This window comes from Adiantum capillus-veneris, chromosome 5 (genome assembly GCF_014529385.1).
Source record: "Adiantum capillus-veneris isolate H3 chromosome 5, ASM1452938v2, whole genome shotgun sequence".
NCBI lineage: Eukaryota > Viridiplantae > Streptophyta > Polypodiopsida > Polypodiales > Pteridaceae > Adiantum > Adiantum capillus-veneris.
In genome coordinates, this window is record NC_140935.1 from 144,335,925 (window position 1) to 144,359,604 (window position 23,680).

The 23,680-nt window shown below is 38.3% G+C and overlaps 3 pseudogenes; all 3 read right to left on the minus strand.

Annotated features, from left to right (window-relative positions):
- Positions 1-539: 539 nt before the first annotated feature.
- LOC147458222 (uncharacterized) lies at positions 540-2,800 on the minus strand (annotated as a pseudogene).
- Positions 2,801-4,356: 1,556 nt separating this feature from the next.
- On the minus strand, positions 4,357-5,390 carry LOC147458223 (uncharacterized; annotated as a pseudogene).
- A 4,699-nt stretch (positions 5,391-10,089) lies between these two features.
- Positions 10,090-11,381, minus strand: LOC147458224 (uncharacterized; annotated as a pseudogene).
- Between the last annotated feature and the right edge of the window lie 12,299 nt (positions 11,382-23,680).

Here is a 23,680-nt window from a genome sequence, read left to right on the forward strand (position 1 = left end):
CCTATGATCAATATTACCTTATCTCTCTCTCTCTCTCTCTCTCTCTCTCTCTCTCTCTCTCTCTCTCACACACACACACACACACACACACACACACACACACACATTTGTAAGCTACTTTGGTCAGCAATTATGTCTTCTTGCCTCCTTGCTAACTAACCTGCGTTATGTATCGATACCAAATTGATGTCTGCATTTGCAACCATCTGAACTTGATCCGATAACTGCTACATACGTGGACCTTTGCTCATAGGATCCGCCAGCGAATCGTGGTTATTGGCAAGAAGGGAGCTCCGAAGGAGTAACTGCTATGGGTTCAAATCCACACCACCAACATTCTCTGCTTCATGTGCATCTGCTGAAGAGCAACGCTACTGTATACTATTGTTGCTAATCTTAAATGCGGCCGCATTGGCTGTTGCCTGCATGCGGTTTAGAAATCTCTTTACAGGCCACAATATTGGCAATATTATCTGTAAAATTTCTTCTATCCCAACCAGATGTTGAATGGCCAACAATACGTGAACTACTGCTGGAGGCTAATAGGTGCTGACATGTTGGTATTCATGTCTCCAGAATTGGATAGACAACAGTTGACAATGGTTGCAAGACTTAGGTCTCCTCCAAAACCTTCTTGGTCAACGGAGATGAAGATGCTGTTGGCACCTTCAATGTCTTCGCGGTAGTGCAGGCGGGTAGAGATATGCTACTGGCAGCTTCAATGTCGTAGGTGGACAAAGATAAGCTAGAGGGATGGCATGATATTGGAGGGAAACAATAGGGTTCGAATCGATTGCATGACAGTCTCATCCGAGGGGTAGGCAGCAATGCAGTGCTCGTGAGGGATATTGGAAGCAGCGTGCAGGGGTGCAACCTTGTGGGCGATTTGCAATTCGAGCTCTTCTAGGAAGGCACAATAGTGCTTCTCTATTGGAATAATTACAATGGGAGTGATCTGATCAGGATCAGTTGATTCAAAGTTGTTTGCAACGCTTTCTCTGAAGGAGGTGGCCATGGCAATGATGCAACGGATGTAGAGCTGCCCTGCGTCGGGGCCCATGAGCAGCATCGAGATGCAAATGCTACGGCCACCTGTTTCCTCGTGAAGCAGTGGCTGGCCGTCGCCAACATGACTGGAAGTTGGCTCGGCCTCTTGGCTCGGCCTCATGAAGGGCCCACGGCTTGCAGGAAAAGAAGGTGGAGGTGTCTCGGGAGATGAAGTCCTCAGGAAGCTTTTCACCCCTACAGCAAGAGCCTTGAAACAACAGGCTCACGTGAGACTCTTGATAGTCGATTGAGGTCCAAGGTAATGGCCTAGATCATGCCAAGCGGCCAACTGTGGGCTCAAGAAACCAGGGAAGGACATAATTAGGCTTACCAAGTAAAGAGAGCAGCACGTAGTGTTTTTGGGCCGAGTGCGGCGTCTGTAGAAGAAAGAGAGTAGCAGTAGTGTTTTTGGCCAAGAGCGGCACCTGCAGACCAAAAAAAATGCCAGTGCCGTCTTATTTTTTCTGCTACTCGTTGGCTCCCTGTTTCTTTGTGCTGCTCTTTTGCAGAGAAGGTGAGCAGTACCATGGAGATAGGCGTGGCCGTGGACGTGGTGTAGGGTACAAAAGTGATCAATGAGTTCATGTGGCCTGCTAATTAACAGTGAGCAAGGCATAGAGAGCGACGGATTTCTTTTGATAGAGAGCAGCGCGCTAGTAGATGGGGCTGAGAGCATCGCCTCTGCAGAAGGAGGAAACAAGTAGGCAACTGCCTCATCGTTAATCCTGAATCGTGACTTAAAAACCAGTAGAATGACGCAATCACAAGTAATAATAATAAAAAACAGCGCTTTCTTGTAAGGCTCTTGGCCATGCGATTAGAGTTGTGGGCAACGGCTTCGATCATGCCAAGTGGCCACTTGTGGGCTAAAGGTCCAAAAAACAACCTTTGGCTCACCAAGTAAAAATAGGAAAGGTCGATATTGCGAGAGAAGTGTACGAAGCAAGGAACTACATATATAGTGAGCAAGTCAACCCAAAATGTTCGAAGAGTATTTCCCCAACATGGAGTGAAATGCGTCAAATCTTTTAAGGTTTTCATGGTTGAAGACTTAGTTAACTTTCTGTCGAGAGTGGGGGCGATCAAAAGCAGACTGCGGAACGTTGGGCCACCCTTGCAGACCCACACAATGGGGAGAGAGGCTCCATATGTGGGTTGTCTAGGGGCCGTCCCCTCTTGGTTCTCCGGAATCTGATAGTGCTAGCAGTTCGCTTAGGTGAGTGTGGTCGACGACCTTTGAACAGGGATAGCCCTAGATGCATCATGTGACCTCCATGGCTACCCTTCTCGGCCACGGTCGAAGCTCGGATCATGCAGCTCGGCCTCTTCTTGGGCTATATAAGCTTGGTGGTGGTCCTAGCTCCCTCGAGCAAATCCAACCCTGGACCTTGGACAAATGGCTCAGTGCCTTGTGTTGGATTCCTCGATCTGCAGTTCTGATTTGGAATCTTGGATACCCTAAGACGTACTGGCTCTACGGTCCTGACTTGGATTTCCTGCTAGGGATCCGTTTCTCATCTGGTGGGGACCATAGGATGGTGATCTTCATCCAATAAAGGATTTTATCGTGACCATAGCCGGATGGCTGGTGTAAATAAACAGGGCTGCAGCTCAAAGCAGCGATAGAGACGTCAAACAGGAAATCACCAAGCCGCAAATCCATCCGCTGCAATCTCGCACCGTGGAAACCACCTACAGACACCATCGCCCCTTCTCCAGTCTCCACACCTAAATGACACCGGATATCTATCATGGCGTCTCTGTTGCAGCCACTCTCTTCTTGTTCCTCCGGCACGGATACTTTTCATTGTCATCACCACAAGAACTTCATGACATATTCCCTAATGAGTTTCCAAAGTGGAGAAACCTTTGGAATAAAGGAAAAGTCATTCCCATCAAGAAAGACATGTATTTCTAATGAGAAATTATGTATTCCCATATAATAAGATGTAATTGTTCCATTTGGAAAAAAAGTTCCTTATGATAGTAAATATCCAAAGTGGAAATATAACTATTCCAACATGTTTTTTTCCCCACTTTCATCAATCGTAAATATCTTCATTTCCACATGGAAATTTTGGAGGGAGTTTTTTTCCCACTTTGAAATAATAGAATGGAGAATCGGATACATCTTCATTTCCACATGGAAATTTTCATTTTCCATATAGAAATAATGGCACTAATTTCTGTAACAAATTTGATCAAGTCTAGAAATAGTGTAGAATAATAGCACGAAGCTAAGCTTTATAAGCTACAAATCCCTCTCTTCTTCCGGGGTGTGTGTATGGATGTGTGTATGTGTGTGTGCTAATAAGAAGAGGAAAATGGTATAGCCTTTCTATCACACAAGTGTGGTAGATTGGTTATGCCATTTCCCTCTTGAAGAACAGATCTTGAGTTCAACTCTCCTCGATCGTCAAATAGATCTTTAAGGTGTCTTGGGATAGTTTCCTACAATGTTAAAATTATTATTATTATTATTCTTCTTCTTCTTCTTCTTCTTCTCTCTCTCTCTCTCTCTCTCTCTCTCTCTCTCTCTCTCTCTCTCTCTCTTACACAAACATATTCACGCCTGCATGTGTGTGCACAGTTTCCCTACTGAGTAGAAAACTTTGAGTTCAAGGCCAATCACATGGATCTTATAGCTATCTTGAGATTGATTCTATGATGTTAATAGACTGCTAGCTCAATTTAGAGATATATAATTAGTAGCATAGGACTATTGAGATATGGTGGTGTTGAATATGGTGTAACAAGACAATCATGTGGTAATTTCATTTGGTAATTAATACCGCATGCTTGATAAATGTTATATAATTGGATAGCTTTCTTTGTGGGTGACTACACTTTTTAAGAGCGACTACATCGTATACTTTGAAAGGTTGTTACCATTGCTTACCACATGCAAGTAACATTAAAACATTGGGAGATAGATGTTTGAATGTTTGCCTACTTTAAACCTCTCATAACACAAGCAAGAATATTATTTTAAAAGTATAGGAAGATTATTTTAAATGTACATTTTATGCCTTCACGTTGTCGGAGACATTGTCATTTGCCAAAAAAACAATTTAGAGTGACAATATAACAACTATGAGAGAGCTCCACAATAACTCAAAACTAATACCTTTTACTAGTAATACACAAAAAAACTCACAAAATGCCATATGAAGCAACTTCAATTAACTTTTAAATAGCATGTGCCATCCAATACAAGCTTTGATAAAAAATCCTTAAAAGAGAAATTTCAATTCTTATCTAAAGACTGTACGCATCTATATATAATTGAAATCCTTATTTCTTTCAATCTCAATAAAATAATTTGAAAACTTGAAATAAGTCCCATCTATAGTTACAAGTTATATGTGATACATCATATTGTCTGTCCATGCTTTTGAATACCTGCAAAACAAGTCATAGAAACAAGTCATAGACTTTTCATAAATCACTTACACAGTATCTCACAAGACTTACCTAGTTGTTTCCACGTATCAAAATAGAGAAGATGAATTTCCAATCGACCCAAAAAGTTTCTTCATGATGATCACCTTTCCAGTAGAGCAATGCTTTCCTATTTACTGTATCAACACTTTGCACCAAAGCTTCTATTGTAGAAGCTTCAAGTCCCTTAGCAATTACAATGTCACCCTCCTCTGGCCAAAAAGGAACACATCCTAGCCCCCTTGGAAGCACTAGACGATGACGTCGATCAGATCCATTGATTTCATACAAGACCTCCATATCAGCTCCTGCTCCTTGAATATAAAAACACTTTTCTAGCAAATACAGTGAACTGGTAGTATCACTGAGACACACTGATTCCTTTTACTTTTGTGTAGGATGAACATTCCAGAAATGTCATCAATACCATCAAAGCTTTGCACAATGGCCTCCACCATGACAAACACTACAACAACCCCTTCTTGCTCCACAGAAAATATTTTTGATAGCCTCCCATAAAATTTTGACTCGTGATCTTCAGCTACTACCAAATAATCTCCTACATTGTACTTCACTTCATCTACAAAAACCTTGGAGTACTCATAGCCATAGGAACAGGGGTCTCCACTTGAGAGCCTCTTGATTGATTCTTTTTCATTGGCACTTAATAAGAAGGGAATTCTTCTCAATTTTTGTCCAATGACTATTCCATTTCTATTAAGCAAAGCTTTGCAAGCACAAGAGTGCCCAATCCGAATAGCACTACTCCATAGCTCTCGAGCTTGCTTCTCTGAGGTTGCAAGAAAAGCACACAAAGAATGCCAATTATGACACCCAAGGTTTGACGATTCATCAAAGCTCCTACCTTGAGGTGAAAGCAAGCAAGAGTGAAGAGCTTTCATATATCTATTCTCACACAATAGCCCATCCTTTTCGATCTCTAATTGCTTTCATGTATTTGTAAACAAGATGCGACTATGGAAATTCGTATAGGATATCTCATTGGCTTTGTTGTTAGTTGGAATGCTTAAGTAGCCTGATATGCTTCTCTCAAAAGAGAAACACCAAAAACAATCATGAGAGCCATGGCGTAAGATATCGTCAAGCATCTCACCGCTACCTATACAAAGTATTAATCCAAGCATCACTTAGTCAAAACTATATAAATCAAACACTTAAAAAAATCTCATTGAGATAGTATTCTTGAGAGTCTTATGTACCTACCACATGCTCCAAAGGGGAGCTATTGGGACCCTCGTACTGTTCTGATAAGATTCTCCATGATAATAGTAGAGAGTGACATGTTTTGATGTCGCTCAATGACCATCCTTTTCTTCTAGAGAAATTGAAGAAGAAGTGAGCAATATCAACAAGAAGCATCCCAAGTTGACGTTGTTCGTCTGTGATTCCCTGCACTACATTTAGAATGTGAGGCAGACACCACTGTACAAATTTTTGGCACTCTTCTGTCTTGAACATTTTAAAGTGCTTCGATGGGTTCCTTGGCCATCGCCTTGAGTTCAAAATAATCTTTGGAATGACAGATGTAACCTCCTTAACAGCATTGTCGATGGCACGCTTCATTGGTGTAGTAGCAGATAAGATTAGATTTTTGATGTACTTCTGAAATAAGTTCAGAGATAGTACATGCATAGAATCATATACTAAGTCTTTAGACAGGTCGAACGCATATAAGTGATACAATCTCCAAAGAATGGATTTCCCAGACAAACCTGCATCCCGAAGTATATCTTCCTTGCCTTCTTTAGTAGGAGATCGTTTCGCTTGTCTGATTGCTAACCACATGTCTTCTACATTTCGACCTTGGGGAGGATGTCTAGCTTGAAACCTATTATTATCATACACATATCTTGACCCAGTTGCATCTTGCTGAAGTGATGCATGTGCTTTACACCGTCGACAAAAGCTCTTCCCGCCATCTTTGAACTGTCCTAGCTTACATTGAGCTGGATGGTCCCCAGTGCACATCATTAAGATTCCTCGCAACTTTGTTGTTTCATTTGGAAGCCCTTGATGAATACGGCTTTTAATATAGGCATAGTTGGCTTCAAAACCATCGAGAAATAAGCTTTCTAAATCCTGAAGCAAGGGTTCTAGAAAACAAGAGAGAATATCTCGATGCTTCTTTTCTAACTCTTTGTTTGACAGGGGAAGAAACAATACTGGAATAGAACCAAGAGTAGATCGTTTTCCTCCATTCAAGACAGTGATCTCGACTACTGCACTATCTTTCATAGTTGTTGATGCTGCTTGAAATCCATCCCAATGCAAGAGAAGAGAAAAATTCCTTGGGTCTCCTCTAATAAGCTTCCTCTCCCCCCAATTTTTTTTTTTACACCTTGTACATGCAAACTCATAGGCTTGTGTATCCTCGTTCCAACTACTAAGAAGCTCTTTGCTTGACAAACACTTGGGAAATGCTCGATATGTCATCTTGCACTTGTCATTTTGACACACAACTGGAGCCTCCCAAAAGGCATCAGGATTCCAAAAGTCCTGATCAATCCGCATTTTCTCTCCGTCCCATACTTCCTGAATAAAGTCAGGATGTTGAGAGGGCTCCTTGCCCAACCATCTTTCTCGAGCTCTCCACATGCTTAAGAAATCATGACAATATTCTTCACTTTGATAGAGACATCTCAATTGATCTATCAAAGATGTGTATAAGAATGGCATCATCTCCTTTCTGCTTTTGCTACACTTTGAACATCTTTCACAACAAACAAGGCAATCTCGTTGACGACGTCGTGATCGGACTCCATCAATGCAAACACATATGGAGGTGTCTCTATCAGCATCCTCTTTGCTAGGTGGAAAGACTTGCGGTTCATGGGGATGACTTTCACTACCAAGACATAGTTTCCATTCTTGAGGGATAACCATACCTTTGTCTTTGTAGAGCTTCAGTATTTCAGAGAAGTTACTTGGTGTTTTGAAATCATTAAGACTTCCATTCCAATCATTGCTCTTCTCTGCCAAGATCTTAGCAAGACATTTCTCTTTTCCTTCAGAAACAGAGCCTAAGCCTTGAAATAAGACACGCATTACATCGTCTTGAAGCTTTATGGAAGCTCGATGGGAATCCATCACAGATTGGATTCTAATCATGGTATTCCAAATAGCTTCGTTAAGAGCATACTCGTGAGTGTGCTCTGTGTTCATTCTGAAAAATACGACAATCGCACATTACTAACTAGTAACAACCCATGATAACTCGACTACATGAAATCATTAGAGAAGTAGGCTGCTAAATTGCAATTTGGCTAGCACTTAACATTAGAGAAGCATGTTAAGCCTATCATTCGTGTTTCTCTCTCTTTCTCTCTCTCTCTCTCTCTCTCTCTCTCTCTCTCTCTCTCCACGGTAGCAATCAAGATACTATAAATCACACTGTTTGTACACCATTTGACATGTGCGGTATTCTAGCTTTGGAACCCTATGTGTACATGGACAAAGGTGTCAATGGGATGGCTTATAGTTGGCATGTTTCTAAATTGAACCGTAGAAAATGATGTTAATTATAGCTTTACGTGTGTTGAAGGGTAGATTCCAACTATACACCTTGCTAACATCCTATCAGAAGCAAAGCATTGTGGCGGTTGGCTTAGATAACTGCCCAATATGATCTAGGGAGTGAAAGCATTTACCAAGGTCTCCAGACTCCAGCTTAAAGTCTGGAAGATAATAGTTGTGAATCTCCATCAAAAGAAACCCGGTAAGTTAGAAAAGGACTAATTATAAGCCTTTTCGATTCAAGACGTCCTAAGGGGCCAAATTAGTTCAGTTCATGCAACTACAACCAGACAAGCAAGAGAACCGACGTTGCTCTCAACCCATTTAAGGGCCAATACAATGGGAGTTGTGGAGATATCGCAGCTAGAAAAATTAACGTTGCTGATCATCGTTAAGGAGGCCGTACTCAAGGAGGCACCTCCACAAGGATGATCAAAGATCTCTGGACTGAAGCCACCAACAAGCTTATCAATCAACTTGAATGAGCATAAGCTTATCAACTTGAATAGGGTTGGGTACTATAATGGAGCCGCATTATACAACATGGAGTAGCTTCTACATCCTACTTTTACAACATGAGCAGTGTTTTTAAAACAAAAAACAGACTTAGCAAAATTCTCTATAATGCAAAGGTATGCTTTTAAGCATGCAACGGACGGGGGTTTGGGGTGTGGTCCCAGGCAAGGTGCACAAAAATCTCGTACTTCTATCAAATTGTTAGTGAGCCACTCTTTTGGAAGCATGGGAAACTTTATTTAACCAAGTAAAAACAATTCCAAAACCAGTTACGGTCTAACAAAGAAATAGCTGGATTAAATACACAGAGATAAAATCCATGCATGTATACTTATTCTCATTCACGTACATTAATGAACCAACTATCTACAGTAAATATTTTTCTATCATTGCTCTAATTACGTCCATCTATACATGCAAGCATGGCATTTGAGGCTAAGCTACACTAAAATTAAGTTTCGTCATGCACTGTTAATTTCAGAATCGAGAGAGCAGTGTACATGATGAGGGAATAAAGAGCTTGATAAATAGAGTGCCACGTCTAATTCCTCCAAACAATGGAAATAACTAGAGGAGAAAAAATGCTAAGCACCTGAAAGATTTAAGAGAACTCAATGCCGATGAGTTGGAGTATTGCGACAGGCGACATGGTACGCTGCTGCACGACGTCTTCTTCAATATGTCGAAGTGAAGCCTTCACAACTGATTTGAGCAACCCGATTGCGCGCTGGACCAGGCTTGATGGCGGCCTGCAGACTGCTATTCTGGCGTTGGCAGCTTCTTCACATGAGCTGAGATGCACCGAGAGACGAGGGAGATGAGCTGCGTCAGGCGTTGGCAGCTCCTACACATGAGCTGGGATGCCCTGACAGACTACGGAGAGCAGCGCCACGCGTTCGCAGCTCCTACACATGAGTTGGGACCAGAGAGATAGAGAGAGATAGAGCAGCAAGTGATGGCGGCCCAGCTAGGCGCTAGTGTATCGATAGCTCCAGGCGATGGAGACCTGGCTTTCTGTGCCGCAGCTGAGAGAGAGAGAGAGAGAGAGAGAGAGAGAGAGAGAGAGATGTGGGAAAGGAAGGCCAGGGGGCCTACCACTATCAGAAGCGCAGAAAGAGAACATTATAACTGTGTGTGTTTTACATCGTGCAAAGAAGGTGATGCAGGCAGTGTGTGTAAGAGAGAGAGAGAGAGAGAGAGAGAGAGAGAGAGTAGATACACAGAGGTAGAGAGAGACAGTACACGACAATGTAGGTGGGTAGGCGGTTATTGGATTGCTGATTGTAGCGTGATTACATGGGGTGATTATAAAGGCTGGGAATAGTGGATTTGAACGGGTGCTGGTGCCTCTTGGTTTCTCGAGGCATGACAGCTGGAATATTTTATTATATTCCAACATCCCCCCTCAGCTGAATGCCGAGAGGAGATTTTATTGTGCATGAAAAGTGCTTAGAAGAGCTGGAAAGTGCTTTCTGTTTTTGTTTCCATCAAACGATGGAGGTGCACGAAAGAAAAATTTTACTTTAGCTTTCAATTGGGTTTTCTGCACAATCAATCAGGTTCAAGCAGAAAGGTGTTAAGTGGAAATGTTTGATGTCGAGGTTTCATCTTGATTCTTGCACAAGAATCAAGTTCTTCAACTGCATGTTGAGATCGAATGACTTTGTTCAATTGATCCCCCCTTCGACCGAAAACATGTGCTTTAGATTTTGCTTCAGATTGGCTTTTGGTGAAGAAGATAAGGTAGGAGTCCAAGTATTTGAGCATGATGAAGATAACTATTGAACTTTGTGGCTTTGGACCATTGGAAGGATCATCACGCTTGCGGGATTGAATCCTAACAGGGCGGCATGAGGTTGAGCAATGATTGTGATAGCCGCCGCAACAATATTTGCACTTGGGGATAGCATGAAATGCATGAGCAACATCCATGTTGTAAGGGTGAGGCACCCTTCTAATGATTTCCATCAAGGTTGGATCAGTTTCATCATCATCTGCAGGTTCTTTATCATCAACTTGGGTTCGGTACATGCATGAAGAAGCAACTGCTATCTCTTCATCTCCGTCAGCAGGTTCATTTATCATAGGGTGATCCCCAAACAAAGTACTGCCTTTGAGGTATTCATAGGTGGCCGTCTGCAGGTCAAAGTTTGTGTGTTCCTCTTCAAGAGAAGCCAGGAAGTTGGTGATAACCTCTTCTTCTTCATCTGCATGGTGGCCACAGTATTCATAAGGCAAGGTGGCGAGCATGGTAGGGCTGGGCACTGCAAGAGTAATTTCCGCAGCAAGGATGTCATTCTTGGCTGCACCATTCCGAGTGGGTACTTCATCACCATCGATTGGATGTGAGACAGGTTTCTCAGCAGCATTTTCATCTGCTTCTTGGGCAGGTATATCATCATTTTCATCCGCAGCAGGGGTAGGGACTTCATCTTCCTTTTCATCTTCTGCATCGACTGCAGGTTCATTTTCCAGCAACAGGTCGGCTTCACTGCATGTATTAGCCATTGATTGCGGCTACACGTCTGCATGAAGTTGGGCAATAGCAGGTTCAAACCGCTTAGGGTCCAAGGCCATCAAAGGCTTGCAGGGTTTTAGGCAGTATGCTGACCAGTAAAGTTGTATGGCCTTTACAAGGCAACAAATGAGGGCATCGGCAAGGAGAGATGATGCATCATATTTGCGCTCAAAGTTGGCAAAGGAGAGGCTGACTTGATCATCAGGTTTTATGGCCTTGATTTCAGCTGCAGCAGGGTGCTTAATTACAAGATGTGGGTCATCAACATCATTTGCTGGAGTGGCCACATCTTTGATTACATGCACAGCATCAAGAACACCTTCATGCAAGAATTCGAGGAAGGTGTTGATAATTGCGTCCTCATCATGGGATACAGCAGGAACGGCTACGGTTTCATCATGGTTCATGGCTGTGTCCGTTGCATGGTGGATGCCAATTGTGGCTGTTCCGATGGCTACAGGGTTGGAGGGTTCACGGGCAGCAAATGAGAAATTGGCCACAACAAGTGTTGTGGTAGCATTGGCGTCAGCAAAGGCTCGTTCTGCCTGTTCAACAGTAGCGCGTGAAGAATCCGCAAGAGTGGTAGCAGATTGGGCTGCAGCATTATTGACGACATTCTTGGCGACATCTGGCTTGGTGGCATCTGCAACAAGATGGTGCCCTTGGTGACAGATCTTGCACGACGTGCCATGTTCAGGTATGGTTTGCCAGCACGAAAAAAGATCAGGCTATGCAGGAGCATGGCCATTGGCAGTAGCAGGCGCAGGTCGGGTCGTGTGCATCACGACAGGCAACAAGGCAGGGGCGTTCTTGAGTTCGACATCAGTCCTAAGGGCTGCACTAGGTTGTACAGGCAGGCCGTTGGCGATGGGAAAAGGTGGAGCCGCTTGCATATTGGTGCGCATGCCCAGGGTATCCAGGCCGTCCCAGAGATTGATACCATGTGGGAAAGGAAGGCCAGGGGGCCTACCACTATCAGAAGCGCAGAAAGAGAACATTATAACTGTGTGTGTTTTACATCGTGCACAGAACGTGATGCAGGCAGTGTGTGTAAGAGAGAGAGAGAGTAGATACACAGAGGTAGAGAGAGACAGTACACGACAATGTAGGTGGTTATTGGATTGCTGATTGTAGCGTGATTACATGGGGTGATTATAAAGGCTGGGAATAGTGGATTTGAACGGGTGCTGGTGCCTCTTGGTTTCTCGAGGCATGACAGCTGGAATATTTTATTATATTCCAACAAGAGAGAGAGAGAGAGAGAGAGAGAGAGAGAGAGAGAGAGAGAGAGAGAGGTGCTGGGTCCTGGCCATTTGGGCGGGACAAGGTGAGTGGGACCTCGGTCTGTTCATGGCAGCGCACAGTCAACATTAATTGAAGCATGATGTTGGTGGCAGCTAGCACCATGTGGAGACAAAGGGAAAAAGAGTGGCGTGCACTGGAATCTCCATGTCCACGGCAGAAGTCTCACGCTCAAAGTGGGAGAGCCAAAAGGAGGAGTGATCTAATCGCTCATGCAGCACTGCTAGAGTGTGGGCCACCAACCAGTCATTGAAGATTGGAGCATTGCATAATAATATTAGTGTAACATACATACATACTTTCCTTGAATTTGCCAAGAGGAAATTTTAGAAAATCCGGCTATGTTTTTGGGTGTTTACACTACTTTTCTCTATTTTGGGGTGGAATTTCTTCTTTCCCCCTTGCTCTCAACCTACATTTTTGAAATTGAAAATGGCACGATATTAAGACCTGTGATGTGCGCTTGCGGGTTACTTTTTGAGAGATGGCCACCACTTTGGAAAGTTGGCCGGGCTTAAGAGGCTGGCCATCTGACAAAGCTTCTAGGCCCAAAATCACTTTTTGGCGGACGAATAGGGGGGCGCCACCTCCTCTTGGCCATGTTTTGGGTGCCCCAGTGTGACAGGGGCCTAAGTTGAGACACATTTGTCGCAAACACTGAGTTCGACAATATTAGTATACAAGCTCGGAAAAAAGTAGGTTCGCTTTATCCACAGCTTTTTCAAAATAAAAAATGGCTGGCTCAAATTTTGGCAAGAAGGTTCTCAAGCCGGTTCATATTATGAAACTTTTAGTTATAATATGTGAAAAAGTTCCAAAGACGGGTCCACAAAAAATGTTTCACGAGCCCTCGTCCGAATCCAACTCAGTAGACCCCGGCGGCTGTGCCTCGCACTTCAAAATTTACCAAAATATCCATGTGCCAATTTAGAGTGCATTAGCACGGGGCTCAGTTTACCCTTGCCAGGCTGGAAAGCTTGGCTTTTGCACAGGCTGCTACAGTTGATAACGTAGAACCCTACTCGGCAATCTCCAATCTCCACACTATATATCTATATATATATCCTCTTAGGGATTCTCTTACTACTCATACAATATTTATTCATAGATCCCACGTATTGGAATATGAAGGGAAAGTCAATCAATTAATTATCTATAAGTTGACACTCTACGTACATATAAAGCTTTATATATACAGTCATGGACATTGTCTATTTATACATGTGGTATCATAATTGTTATAGGCAGGTGTTTATATCCTATCTCACTACTTCCCACCTAGACAATACATGCAATACCATCATTAATATCGCCTCACATATATATATTTACATCGACGTAATAATTACATGTGGTATCATAATTATTATCACACCTTATTATCATGCACTATCTTCTTATATCTCTTATTTACACATGCTGATGTAGTGGATATCAGAAACATGTACACTATCCACCCAAAGAAGGGGTATATTGACAACTCTTCTAGCTTATTGTTGCTTCTATGCTCAATCATTATCCAACTAGACTATATGTATCGCAATTATTAGTGTGCATTATCTCTATTGTAGCTCATAGTTATTTTGTAGCTTATTAACTCTCTCGATGTTAATGTATCATATCTCAGTGTCCAACTAGACTTGAGGCATAGGCACATGTTATAAAGATTTACTAGATTGGCTCAATAGACAATATAACATTTAGACTAGCATCAATACTAATAAACATTATAGATCATGAAATGTAACCATTTAGAAAAGTAAAAGCCGGCTCGATCAAGCCCATTTAGAATAGAAGTAAATAATATTAATAAGGGGTATTTTGAGAGTTCCAAACAAAAGGAGAATTGTCTTAAGAGTCTTTGAAATTTTAGGGGCCGTATCTTGAGAAGGTTGCTATATTGTAGGGGTATTTCGATAATCTTACACTACCATCTAGGGCCAAACAATGCTAGGCGAGATATGATGGATCATCGTAATTATTAGATGCGATATCATAATTATTATCACACCTTATTATCATGCTCTATATATCCTCTTATATGTCTAATTTACACCTATCTAGTGGATATCACAAACACTATCCACTCAAAGAATGGGTATCACAACGATTCTAGCTTGTTGTGTATATGCTACATCGTTATCCAATTACTAAATTTTATGCATAGTAATTATTCGTGTGCATTATTTATATCGTAGGTCATAATTATTATTGTAGCTCATCATCTCTCTCGATGTTAACATATCATATGCTCAATGTCCAACTAGCCTAGAGGCCTAAGCATATCATTATTATCCCTCATTATTTATTCATGGATTGCATGTGTATTTATATTATTTATTCATATTTAATTATTATCCCCCATACTGAAATGCCATCATTATTATATCGTCATAATACTTTCATGTGGTATCATAGCTATTTTCAAACTCTTGACTAATATATATAGGTAAGACAGTCTAGGTATATATATAAAGCTTTATATATACTAGCATGGACAATGTCTATCTATACATGTGGTATCATAATCATTGTAGGCCACGTTATTGTTTATATCCTATCTCACACTTCCCAACTAGACAATAGTACATGCAATGCCATCATTATCATATCGTCATAATAATTTTTTGTGGTATCATAGTTATTGTCAAACCTTACTATCATGCACTATCTTACTTAAGTTCGAGCGTCATGTTGTTTTTCTACCAAAATTTGATAGAGGCTTGAACTTAAGTTTGAGCCGTATGCTGAAAATTTGAGCCTCATGCTATTTTTCTACCAAAACTAGATAGAGGCTTGAACTTAAGTTTGATCCGTATGCTGAAAGTTTTGAAGACATGAACACTTTGGACAGTGGTTTTAAGGTAAAAATGTTGTAAGTTGGACATAGATAACAACTAATATAGTCTGTTGACACCAATAATACGCATTCAAAGCTAACGTATCTGTTGTCTTGTTTGTATGGACGCAGGTGAGGACTCTATCCTTTCTTGGGATTTTTTTGGCTTAGCTGTTGTCCGCCTTTGACATATCAGACTCTTATCATTCTATGGAACATATTGTACAGAACTCCCTTTGTATTTGAATATTAAAATGAGACCTCATTCTTACAACAATGTACAAAAATAATTCTAAGACTAAGATGTTTTTGTGCTACTCTAGGTCACTTGTCTAAATCCGGTTGTCTTTTGAACTTATATGTTCATTTGTGTTTATATATTAGAATAAAACAGCTACACACACACACACACACACACACACACACACACACACACACACACAAACCAATCTTTGGTAGAGCGCTCCATCGCTCGATGTTGGGAGAGGAAAGAAGACTCAATCACAAACAAAACACAAGCGGTAAGCTTCAACACAATCCCCCCATCCTATTGTCTTAAGCACACACACATCCAAAAAGATAGATTCAAAGATTTTATACCTCTTGCAATTTTTGTGTAGGTGCTTGCTTCCTTGCTTGGTTGCCATTAATTTTCTTGCTTGCTTGAGTGCTTGATTGCCCTCACTTTGTTTGCTTGGTTGCTTGTTGTGAGTGTGTGATTAGCTTGTACGTGCTTGTTTGCTTGCTTGTTTGCTGTGTGATTAAGGAGAGAGTAAAAAGAGAGGGAGAAAGAGAGATTAGTGTAGATTTATTATTAATGTTAATTTAGTGTTGAAGTATATAGAGAAAAGAAGTGAGAGAGTTTTCCTCTTGTATGTTCCTATATCTCCAATTTACAACCAATGTAGTGGATATCGGAAACATGTACACTATCCACCCAAAAAAGAATTATATTCACAACCCTTCTAGCCTATTATTGCTTATATGCTCAATCATTGTTCAAATAGGCTATATATATCATATTTATTAGCGTGAATTATTTACATCGTATTTTGTACCTATTATTGTAGCTCATCATCTCTCTCGATGTTAATATATCATATATAAGTGTCCTCCAACTAGAATAGAGGGCTAGGCATGCATGTATCATTATTACCTCACATTATTTATTCATAGATCCCATGTATTGAAATATGAAGGGCAAGTCCATAATTATTTATTTATAAGTTGACATTATACGTACATGTTAATATTGTCTATCTTTACATTTCGCATCATAATCATTGTAGGTTGGCGTTTATATCTTCTAGCTTACAAGTGACATGCTAACTCATCATCGATTTAGACCATATGTATCGTAACTATTAGAGTGCATCATTTATATCGTAGCACGTAAATATTATTGTGGCTCATCACCTCTCTCGATGTTAATGTATCATATCGGGTGTCCAACTAGTCAAGAGGCCTAGGCATGCATCATTATTATCCTACATGCATTATTTATTTATAGATCGCACGTATTGAAATATGAAGGGCAACTCCATCATTTAATTACATATACGTAAAGTCTATGTATATACAAATTAGCTTTATATATACAAGCATGGACATTGTCTATCTATACATGTGGTATCATAATCATTGTAGGTCAAGTTATTGTTTATATCCTATCTCACTACTTCCCAACTAGACAATACTACATGCAGTGCCATCATTATTATATCATCATAATAATTTCATGTGGTATCATAGTTATTGTCAAACCTTACTATCATGCAATATCTTCCTCTATCCCTAATTTACAACCAATGTAGTGGATACCATAAACATGTACACTATCCACCCAAAAAAGGGTTATATTCACAAATCTTGTAGCCTATTATTGCTTATATGGTCAATCATTATTCAACTTATAGACTATATGTATCATATTCATTAGCGTGAATTATTTATATCGTAGCTTGCACTTATTATTCTCGCTCATTGTCTCTTTCGATGTTAATATATCATATACGAGTTTTTTTAGACTAGAGACCTAGGCATGCATGTATCATTATTATTTATTTATAGATTGCATGTATTGAAATATTCAAGGCAAGTCTATCAATTAGTTATCTATATGTTGACATTTTACGTTCATGTTAATATTAACTATCTATACATGTGGATCATAATTACTGTAGGTTTAGGGTTTATATCCATTTTCACTACTTTCTAGCTAGACAATATATGCACATGAATACCATCATGATTATCGCATCACATATCGTTGGGATCATCGTAATAATTACATGTGGTATCATAATTACTATCACACCTTATTACCATGCACTATCTTCGTATATCTCTAATTTACATCCTATCTAGTGGATATACGAAACATGTACCCTAGAACACCCAAAGAATGAGTATCACAACAACTCTAGCTTGTTGTTTATATGCTAGATTGTTATCCAATTACTAGACTATATGTATCGTAATTTTTAGTGTGCATTATTTATATCGTAGGTCATAGTTATTATTGTAGCTCATCATCTTTCTCGATGTTAATATATCATAGCTTAGTGTCCAACTAGACAAGAGGCCTAAGCATGTATGATTATTATCCCGCATTACTTATTCATAGATCCCATGTGGATTAATTATATAGAGGTATAGTCTACGTACGTATATACATAGCTTTATATATATAAGCATGGACATTGTCTATCTATACATGTGGTATCATAATCATTGTAGGCCAGGTTATTGTTTATATTCTATCTCAATACTTCCCGACTAGACAATAGTATATGCAGTGCCATCATTATTATATCGACATAATAATTTCATGTGGTATCATAGTTACTAATTTACATCCTATCTAGTGGATAGCAAAAACATGTACATTATACATCCAAAGAATGAGTATACACACAACTCTAGCTTGTTGTTTATATGCTAGATCCTTATCCAATTACTAGACTATATGTATTGTAATGATTAGTGTGAATTATTTATATTGTAGCTCATCATCTATCTCGATGTTAATATATCATATATGAGCTAGTGTGCAACTAGACTAGAGGCCTAGGCATGCATGTATCATTATTATCTCGCATTATTTGTTCATAGATTGCATGTATTGAAATATGAAGGGCAAGTCCATCAATTAATTTATATTTATATGTTGACATTCTATGTACATGTTAATATTTTCTATCTATACATGTGGTATCATAATCATTGTAGGTTAGTGTTTATATCTCCTAGCTTACAAGTTACATGCTAATTAACTCATTATCTAGCTAGAATATATGTATCGACACTATTACAGTGGATTATTTATATCGTAGCTCGAAAATATTATTTAGCTCATCACCTCTCTTGACGGTAATATATCATATCTAAGTGTCCAACTAGTCAAGAGGCCTAGGCATGCATCATTTTTATCCTACATACACTATTTATTCAAAGATCGCACGTATTGACATATGAGGGGCAAGTCCATGGATTAATTATATATAGGTAAGACAGTCTAGGTATATATAAAGATTTATATTCTAGCATGGACAATGTCTATCTATACATGTGGTATCATAATCATTGTAGGCCATGTTATTGTTTATATCCTATCTCACACTTCCCAACTAGACAATAGTACATGCAATGCTGTCATTATTATATCGTCATAATAATTTCATGTGGTATCATAGTTATTGTCAAACCTTACTATCATGCAATATCTTCCTGTATCTCTAATTTACAACCAATGTAGTGGATCCATAAACATGTAACTATCCACCCAAAAAAGGGTTATATTCACAACTGTTCTAGCGTATTATTGCTTATATGCTCAATCATTATTCAACTAGACTTTAGGTATCATATTTATTAGTGTGAATGATTTTATCGTATCTTAATTATTATTGTAGCTCATCCTCTCTCTCGATGTTAATATATCATATATGAGCTAGTGTCCAACTAGACTAGCGGCTTAGGTATGCATGTATCATTATTATCTCGTATTATTTGTTCATAGATCGTCTGTATTGAAATATGAAAGGCAAGTCCATCAATTAATTATCTATAAGTTGACATTCTACGTACATGCTAATATTGTCGATCTATACATGTGGTATCATAATCATTGTAGGTTAGTGTTTATATCTTCTAGCTTACAAGTTACATGCTAACTCATTATCTAGCTAGAATATATGTATCGTCACTATTAGAGTGCATTATTTGTATCGTAGCTTGTAAATATTATTGTAGCTCATCACCTCTTTTGATGTTAATATATCAGCTCTAAGTGTCCAAATAGTGAAGAGGCCTAGGCATGCATCATTATTATCCTACATACATTATTTGTTTATAGATCGCACTAATTATTGAAATATAAGGGGCAAGTCCATGGATTAATTATATATAGGTATAGTCTATGTATGTATATACAAAGGTTTATATATACATGCATGGACATTGTCTATCTATACATGTGGTATCATAATCATTGTAGGCCAGGTTATTTTTTCTATCCTATCTCACTACTTCCCAACTAGACAGTACTACATGCAGTGTCATCAGTATTATATCGTTATAATAATTTCATGTGGTATCATAGTTATTGTCATACCTTATTATCATGCGCTACGTTCCTATATCTCTAAATTACACCCAATGTAGTGGTTATCAGAAACATGTACACTACCCACCCAAAAAAGGGTTATATTCACAACTCTTGTAGCCTATTATTGCTTATATGGTCAATCATTATTCAACTTATAGACTATATGTATCATATTTATTAGCGTGAATTATTTATATCAAAGCTTGTACTTATTATTCTAGCTCATTGTCTCTTTCGATGTTAATATATCATATATTAGTTTTTTTAGACTAGAGACCTAGACATGCATGTATCATTATTATTTATTTATAGATTGCATGTATTGAAATATTCAAGGCAAGTTTGTCAATTAGTTATCTATATGTTGACATTCTACGTACATGTGAATATTAACTATCTATACATGTGGATCATAATTACTATAGGTTTAGGGTTTATATTCATTTTCACTACTTTCTAGCTACATAATATATGCACATGAATACAATCATTATTATCGCATCACATATCATTGGGATCATCATAATAATTACATGTGATATCATAATTACTATCACACCTTATTACCATGCACTATCTTTGTATATCTCTAATTTACATCCTATCTAGGGGATATTCGAAACATGTACACTAGCCACCCAAAGAATGAGTATCACAACAACTCTAGCTTGTTGTTTGTATGTGATTGTTATCCAATTACTAGACTATAAATATCGTAATTTCTAGTGTGCATTATTTATATCGTAGGTTGTAGTTATTATTGTAGCTCATCATCTCTCTCGATGTTAATATATCATAGCTTAGTGTCCAACTAGACTAGAGGCCTAAGCATGTATGATTATTATCCCGCATTACTTATTCATAGATCCCATGTGGATTAATTATATAGACGTATAGTCTACGTACGTATATACATAGCTTTATATGTATAAGCATGGACATTGTCTATCTATACATGTGATATCATAATCATTGTAGGCCAGGTTATTGTTTATATACTATCTCAATACTTCCCAACTAGACAATAGTATATGCAGTGCCATCATTATTATATCGACATAATAATTTCATGTGGTATCATAATTACTAATTTACATCCTATGTAGTGGATAGCAAAAACATGTACACTATCGACCCAAAGAATGAGTATACACACAACTCTAGCTTGTTGTTTATATGCTAGATCTTTATCCAATTACTAGACTATATGTATTGTAATGATTAGTGTGAATTATTTATATTGTAGCTCATCATCTCTCTCGATGTTAATATATCATATATGAGCTAGTGTGCAACTAGACTAGAGGACTAGGCTTGCATGTATCATTATTATCTCGCATTATTTGTTCATAGATTGCATGTATTGAAATATGAAGGACGGGTCCATCAATTAATTTATATTTATATGTTGATATTCTACGTACATGTTAATATTGTCTATCTATACATGTGGTATCATAATCATTGTAGGTTAGTGTTTATATCTCCTAGCTTACAAGTTACATGCTAATTAACTCATTATCTAGCTAGAATATATGTATCGACACTATTACAGTGGATTATTTATATCGTAGCTCGAAAATATTATTGTAGCTCATCACCTCTCTTGACGGTAATATATCATATCTAAGTGTCCAACTAGTCAAGAGGCCTAGGCATGCATCATTTTTATCCTACATACACTATTTATTCATAGATCTCACGTATTAAAATATGAAGGGCAAGTCCATGGATTAATTATATATAGGTAAGACAGTCTAGGTATATATAAAGATTTATATACTAGCATGGACAATGTCATTCTATACATGTGGTATCATAATCATTATAGGCCATGTTATTGTTTATATCCTATCTCACACTTCCCAACTAGACAATAGTACATGCAATGCCGTCATTATTATATCGTCATAATAATTTCATGTGGTATCATAGTTATTGTGAAACCTTACTATCATGCAATATCTTCCCGTATCTCTAATTTACAACCAATGTAGTGGACACCATAAACATGTAACTATCCACCCAAAAAAGGGTTATATTCACAACTGTTCTAGCGTATTATTGCTTATATGCTCAATCATTATTCAACTAGAATTTATGTATCATATTTATTAGTGTGAATTTTTTATATCGTAGCTCAATTATTATTGTAGCTCATCCTCTCTCTTGATGTTAATATATCATATATGAGCTAGTGTCCAACTTGACTAGAAGCCTAGGCATGCATGTATCATTATTATCTCGTACTATTTGTTCACAGATCGGCTGTATTGAAATATGAAAGGCAAGTCCATCAATTAATTATCTATAAGTTGACATTCTACATACATGCTAATATTGTCGATCTATACATGTGGTATCATAATCATTGTAGGTTAGTGTTTATATCTCCTAGCTTACAAGTTACATGCTAACTCATTATCTAGCTAGAATATATGTATCGTCACTATTAGAGTGCATTATTTGTATCGTAGCTTGTAAATATTATTGTAGCTCATCACCTCTCTTGATGTTAATATATTCTCTAAGTGTCCAAACAGTGAAGAGGCCTAGGCATGCATCATTATTATCCTACATACATTATTTGTTTATAGATCGCACGTATTGAAATATAAGGGGCAAGTCCATGGATTAATTATATATAGGTATAGTCTATGTACGTATCTATAAAGCTTTATATATACATGCATGGAGATTGTCTATCTATACATGTGGTATCATAATCATTGTAGGCCAGGTTATTGTTTATATCCTATCTCACTACTTCCCAACTAGACATTACTACATTCAGTGCCATCATTATTATATCATTATAATAATTTCATGTGGTATCATAGTTATTGTCATACCTTATTATCATGCGCTACGTTCCTATATCTCTAAATTACACCCAATGTAGTGGTCATCAGAAACATGTACACTATCCACCCAAAAAAGGGTTATATTCACAACTCTTGTAGCCTATTATTGCTTATATGCTCAATCATTATTCAACTTATAGACTATATGTATCATATTTATTAGTGTGAATTATTTATATCGTAGCTTGTACTTATTATTCTACCTCATTGTCTCTTTCGATGTTAATATATCATACATGAGTTTTTTTTATACTAGAGACCTAGGCATGCATGTATCATTATTATTTATTTATAGATTGCATGTATTGAAATATTCAAGGCAAGTCTGTCAATTAGTTATCTATATGTTGAAATTCTACGTACATGTTAATATTAACTATCTATACATGTGGATGTAGGTTTAGGGTTTATATCCATTTTCACTACTTTCTAGCAGCTAGACAATATATGCACATGAATACTATCATTATTATCGCATCACATATCGTTGGGACCATCGTAATATTTACATGCGGTCTCATAATTATTATCACACCTTATTATCATGCACTATCCTCGTATATTTCTAATTTACATCCTGTCTAGTGGATATCAGAAACATGTACACTATCCACCCAAAGAATGAGTATCACAACAACTCTAGCTTGTTGTTTTTTATGCTAGATCGTTATCCAATTACTAGACTATATGTATCGTAATTATTAGTGTACATTATTTATATATACTAGCATGGACAATGTCTATCTATACATGTGGTATCATAATCATTGTAGGCTATGTTATTGTTTATATCCTATCTCACACTTCCCAACTAGACAATAGGACATGCATGCAATGCCATCATTATTATATTGTCATAATAATCTCATGTGGTATCATAGTTATAATCAAACCTTACTATCATGGACTATCTTCCTATATCTCCAATTTACAATCAATGTACAAGATATCAGAAACATGTACACTATCCACCCAAAACAGGGTTATATTCACAACTCTTCTAGCCTATT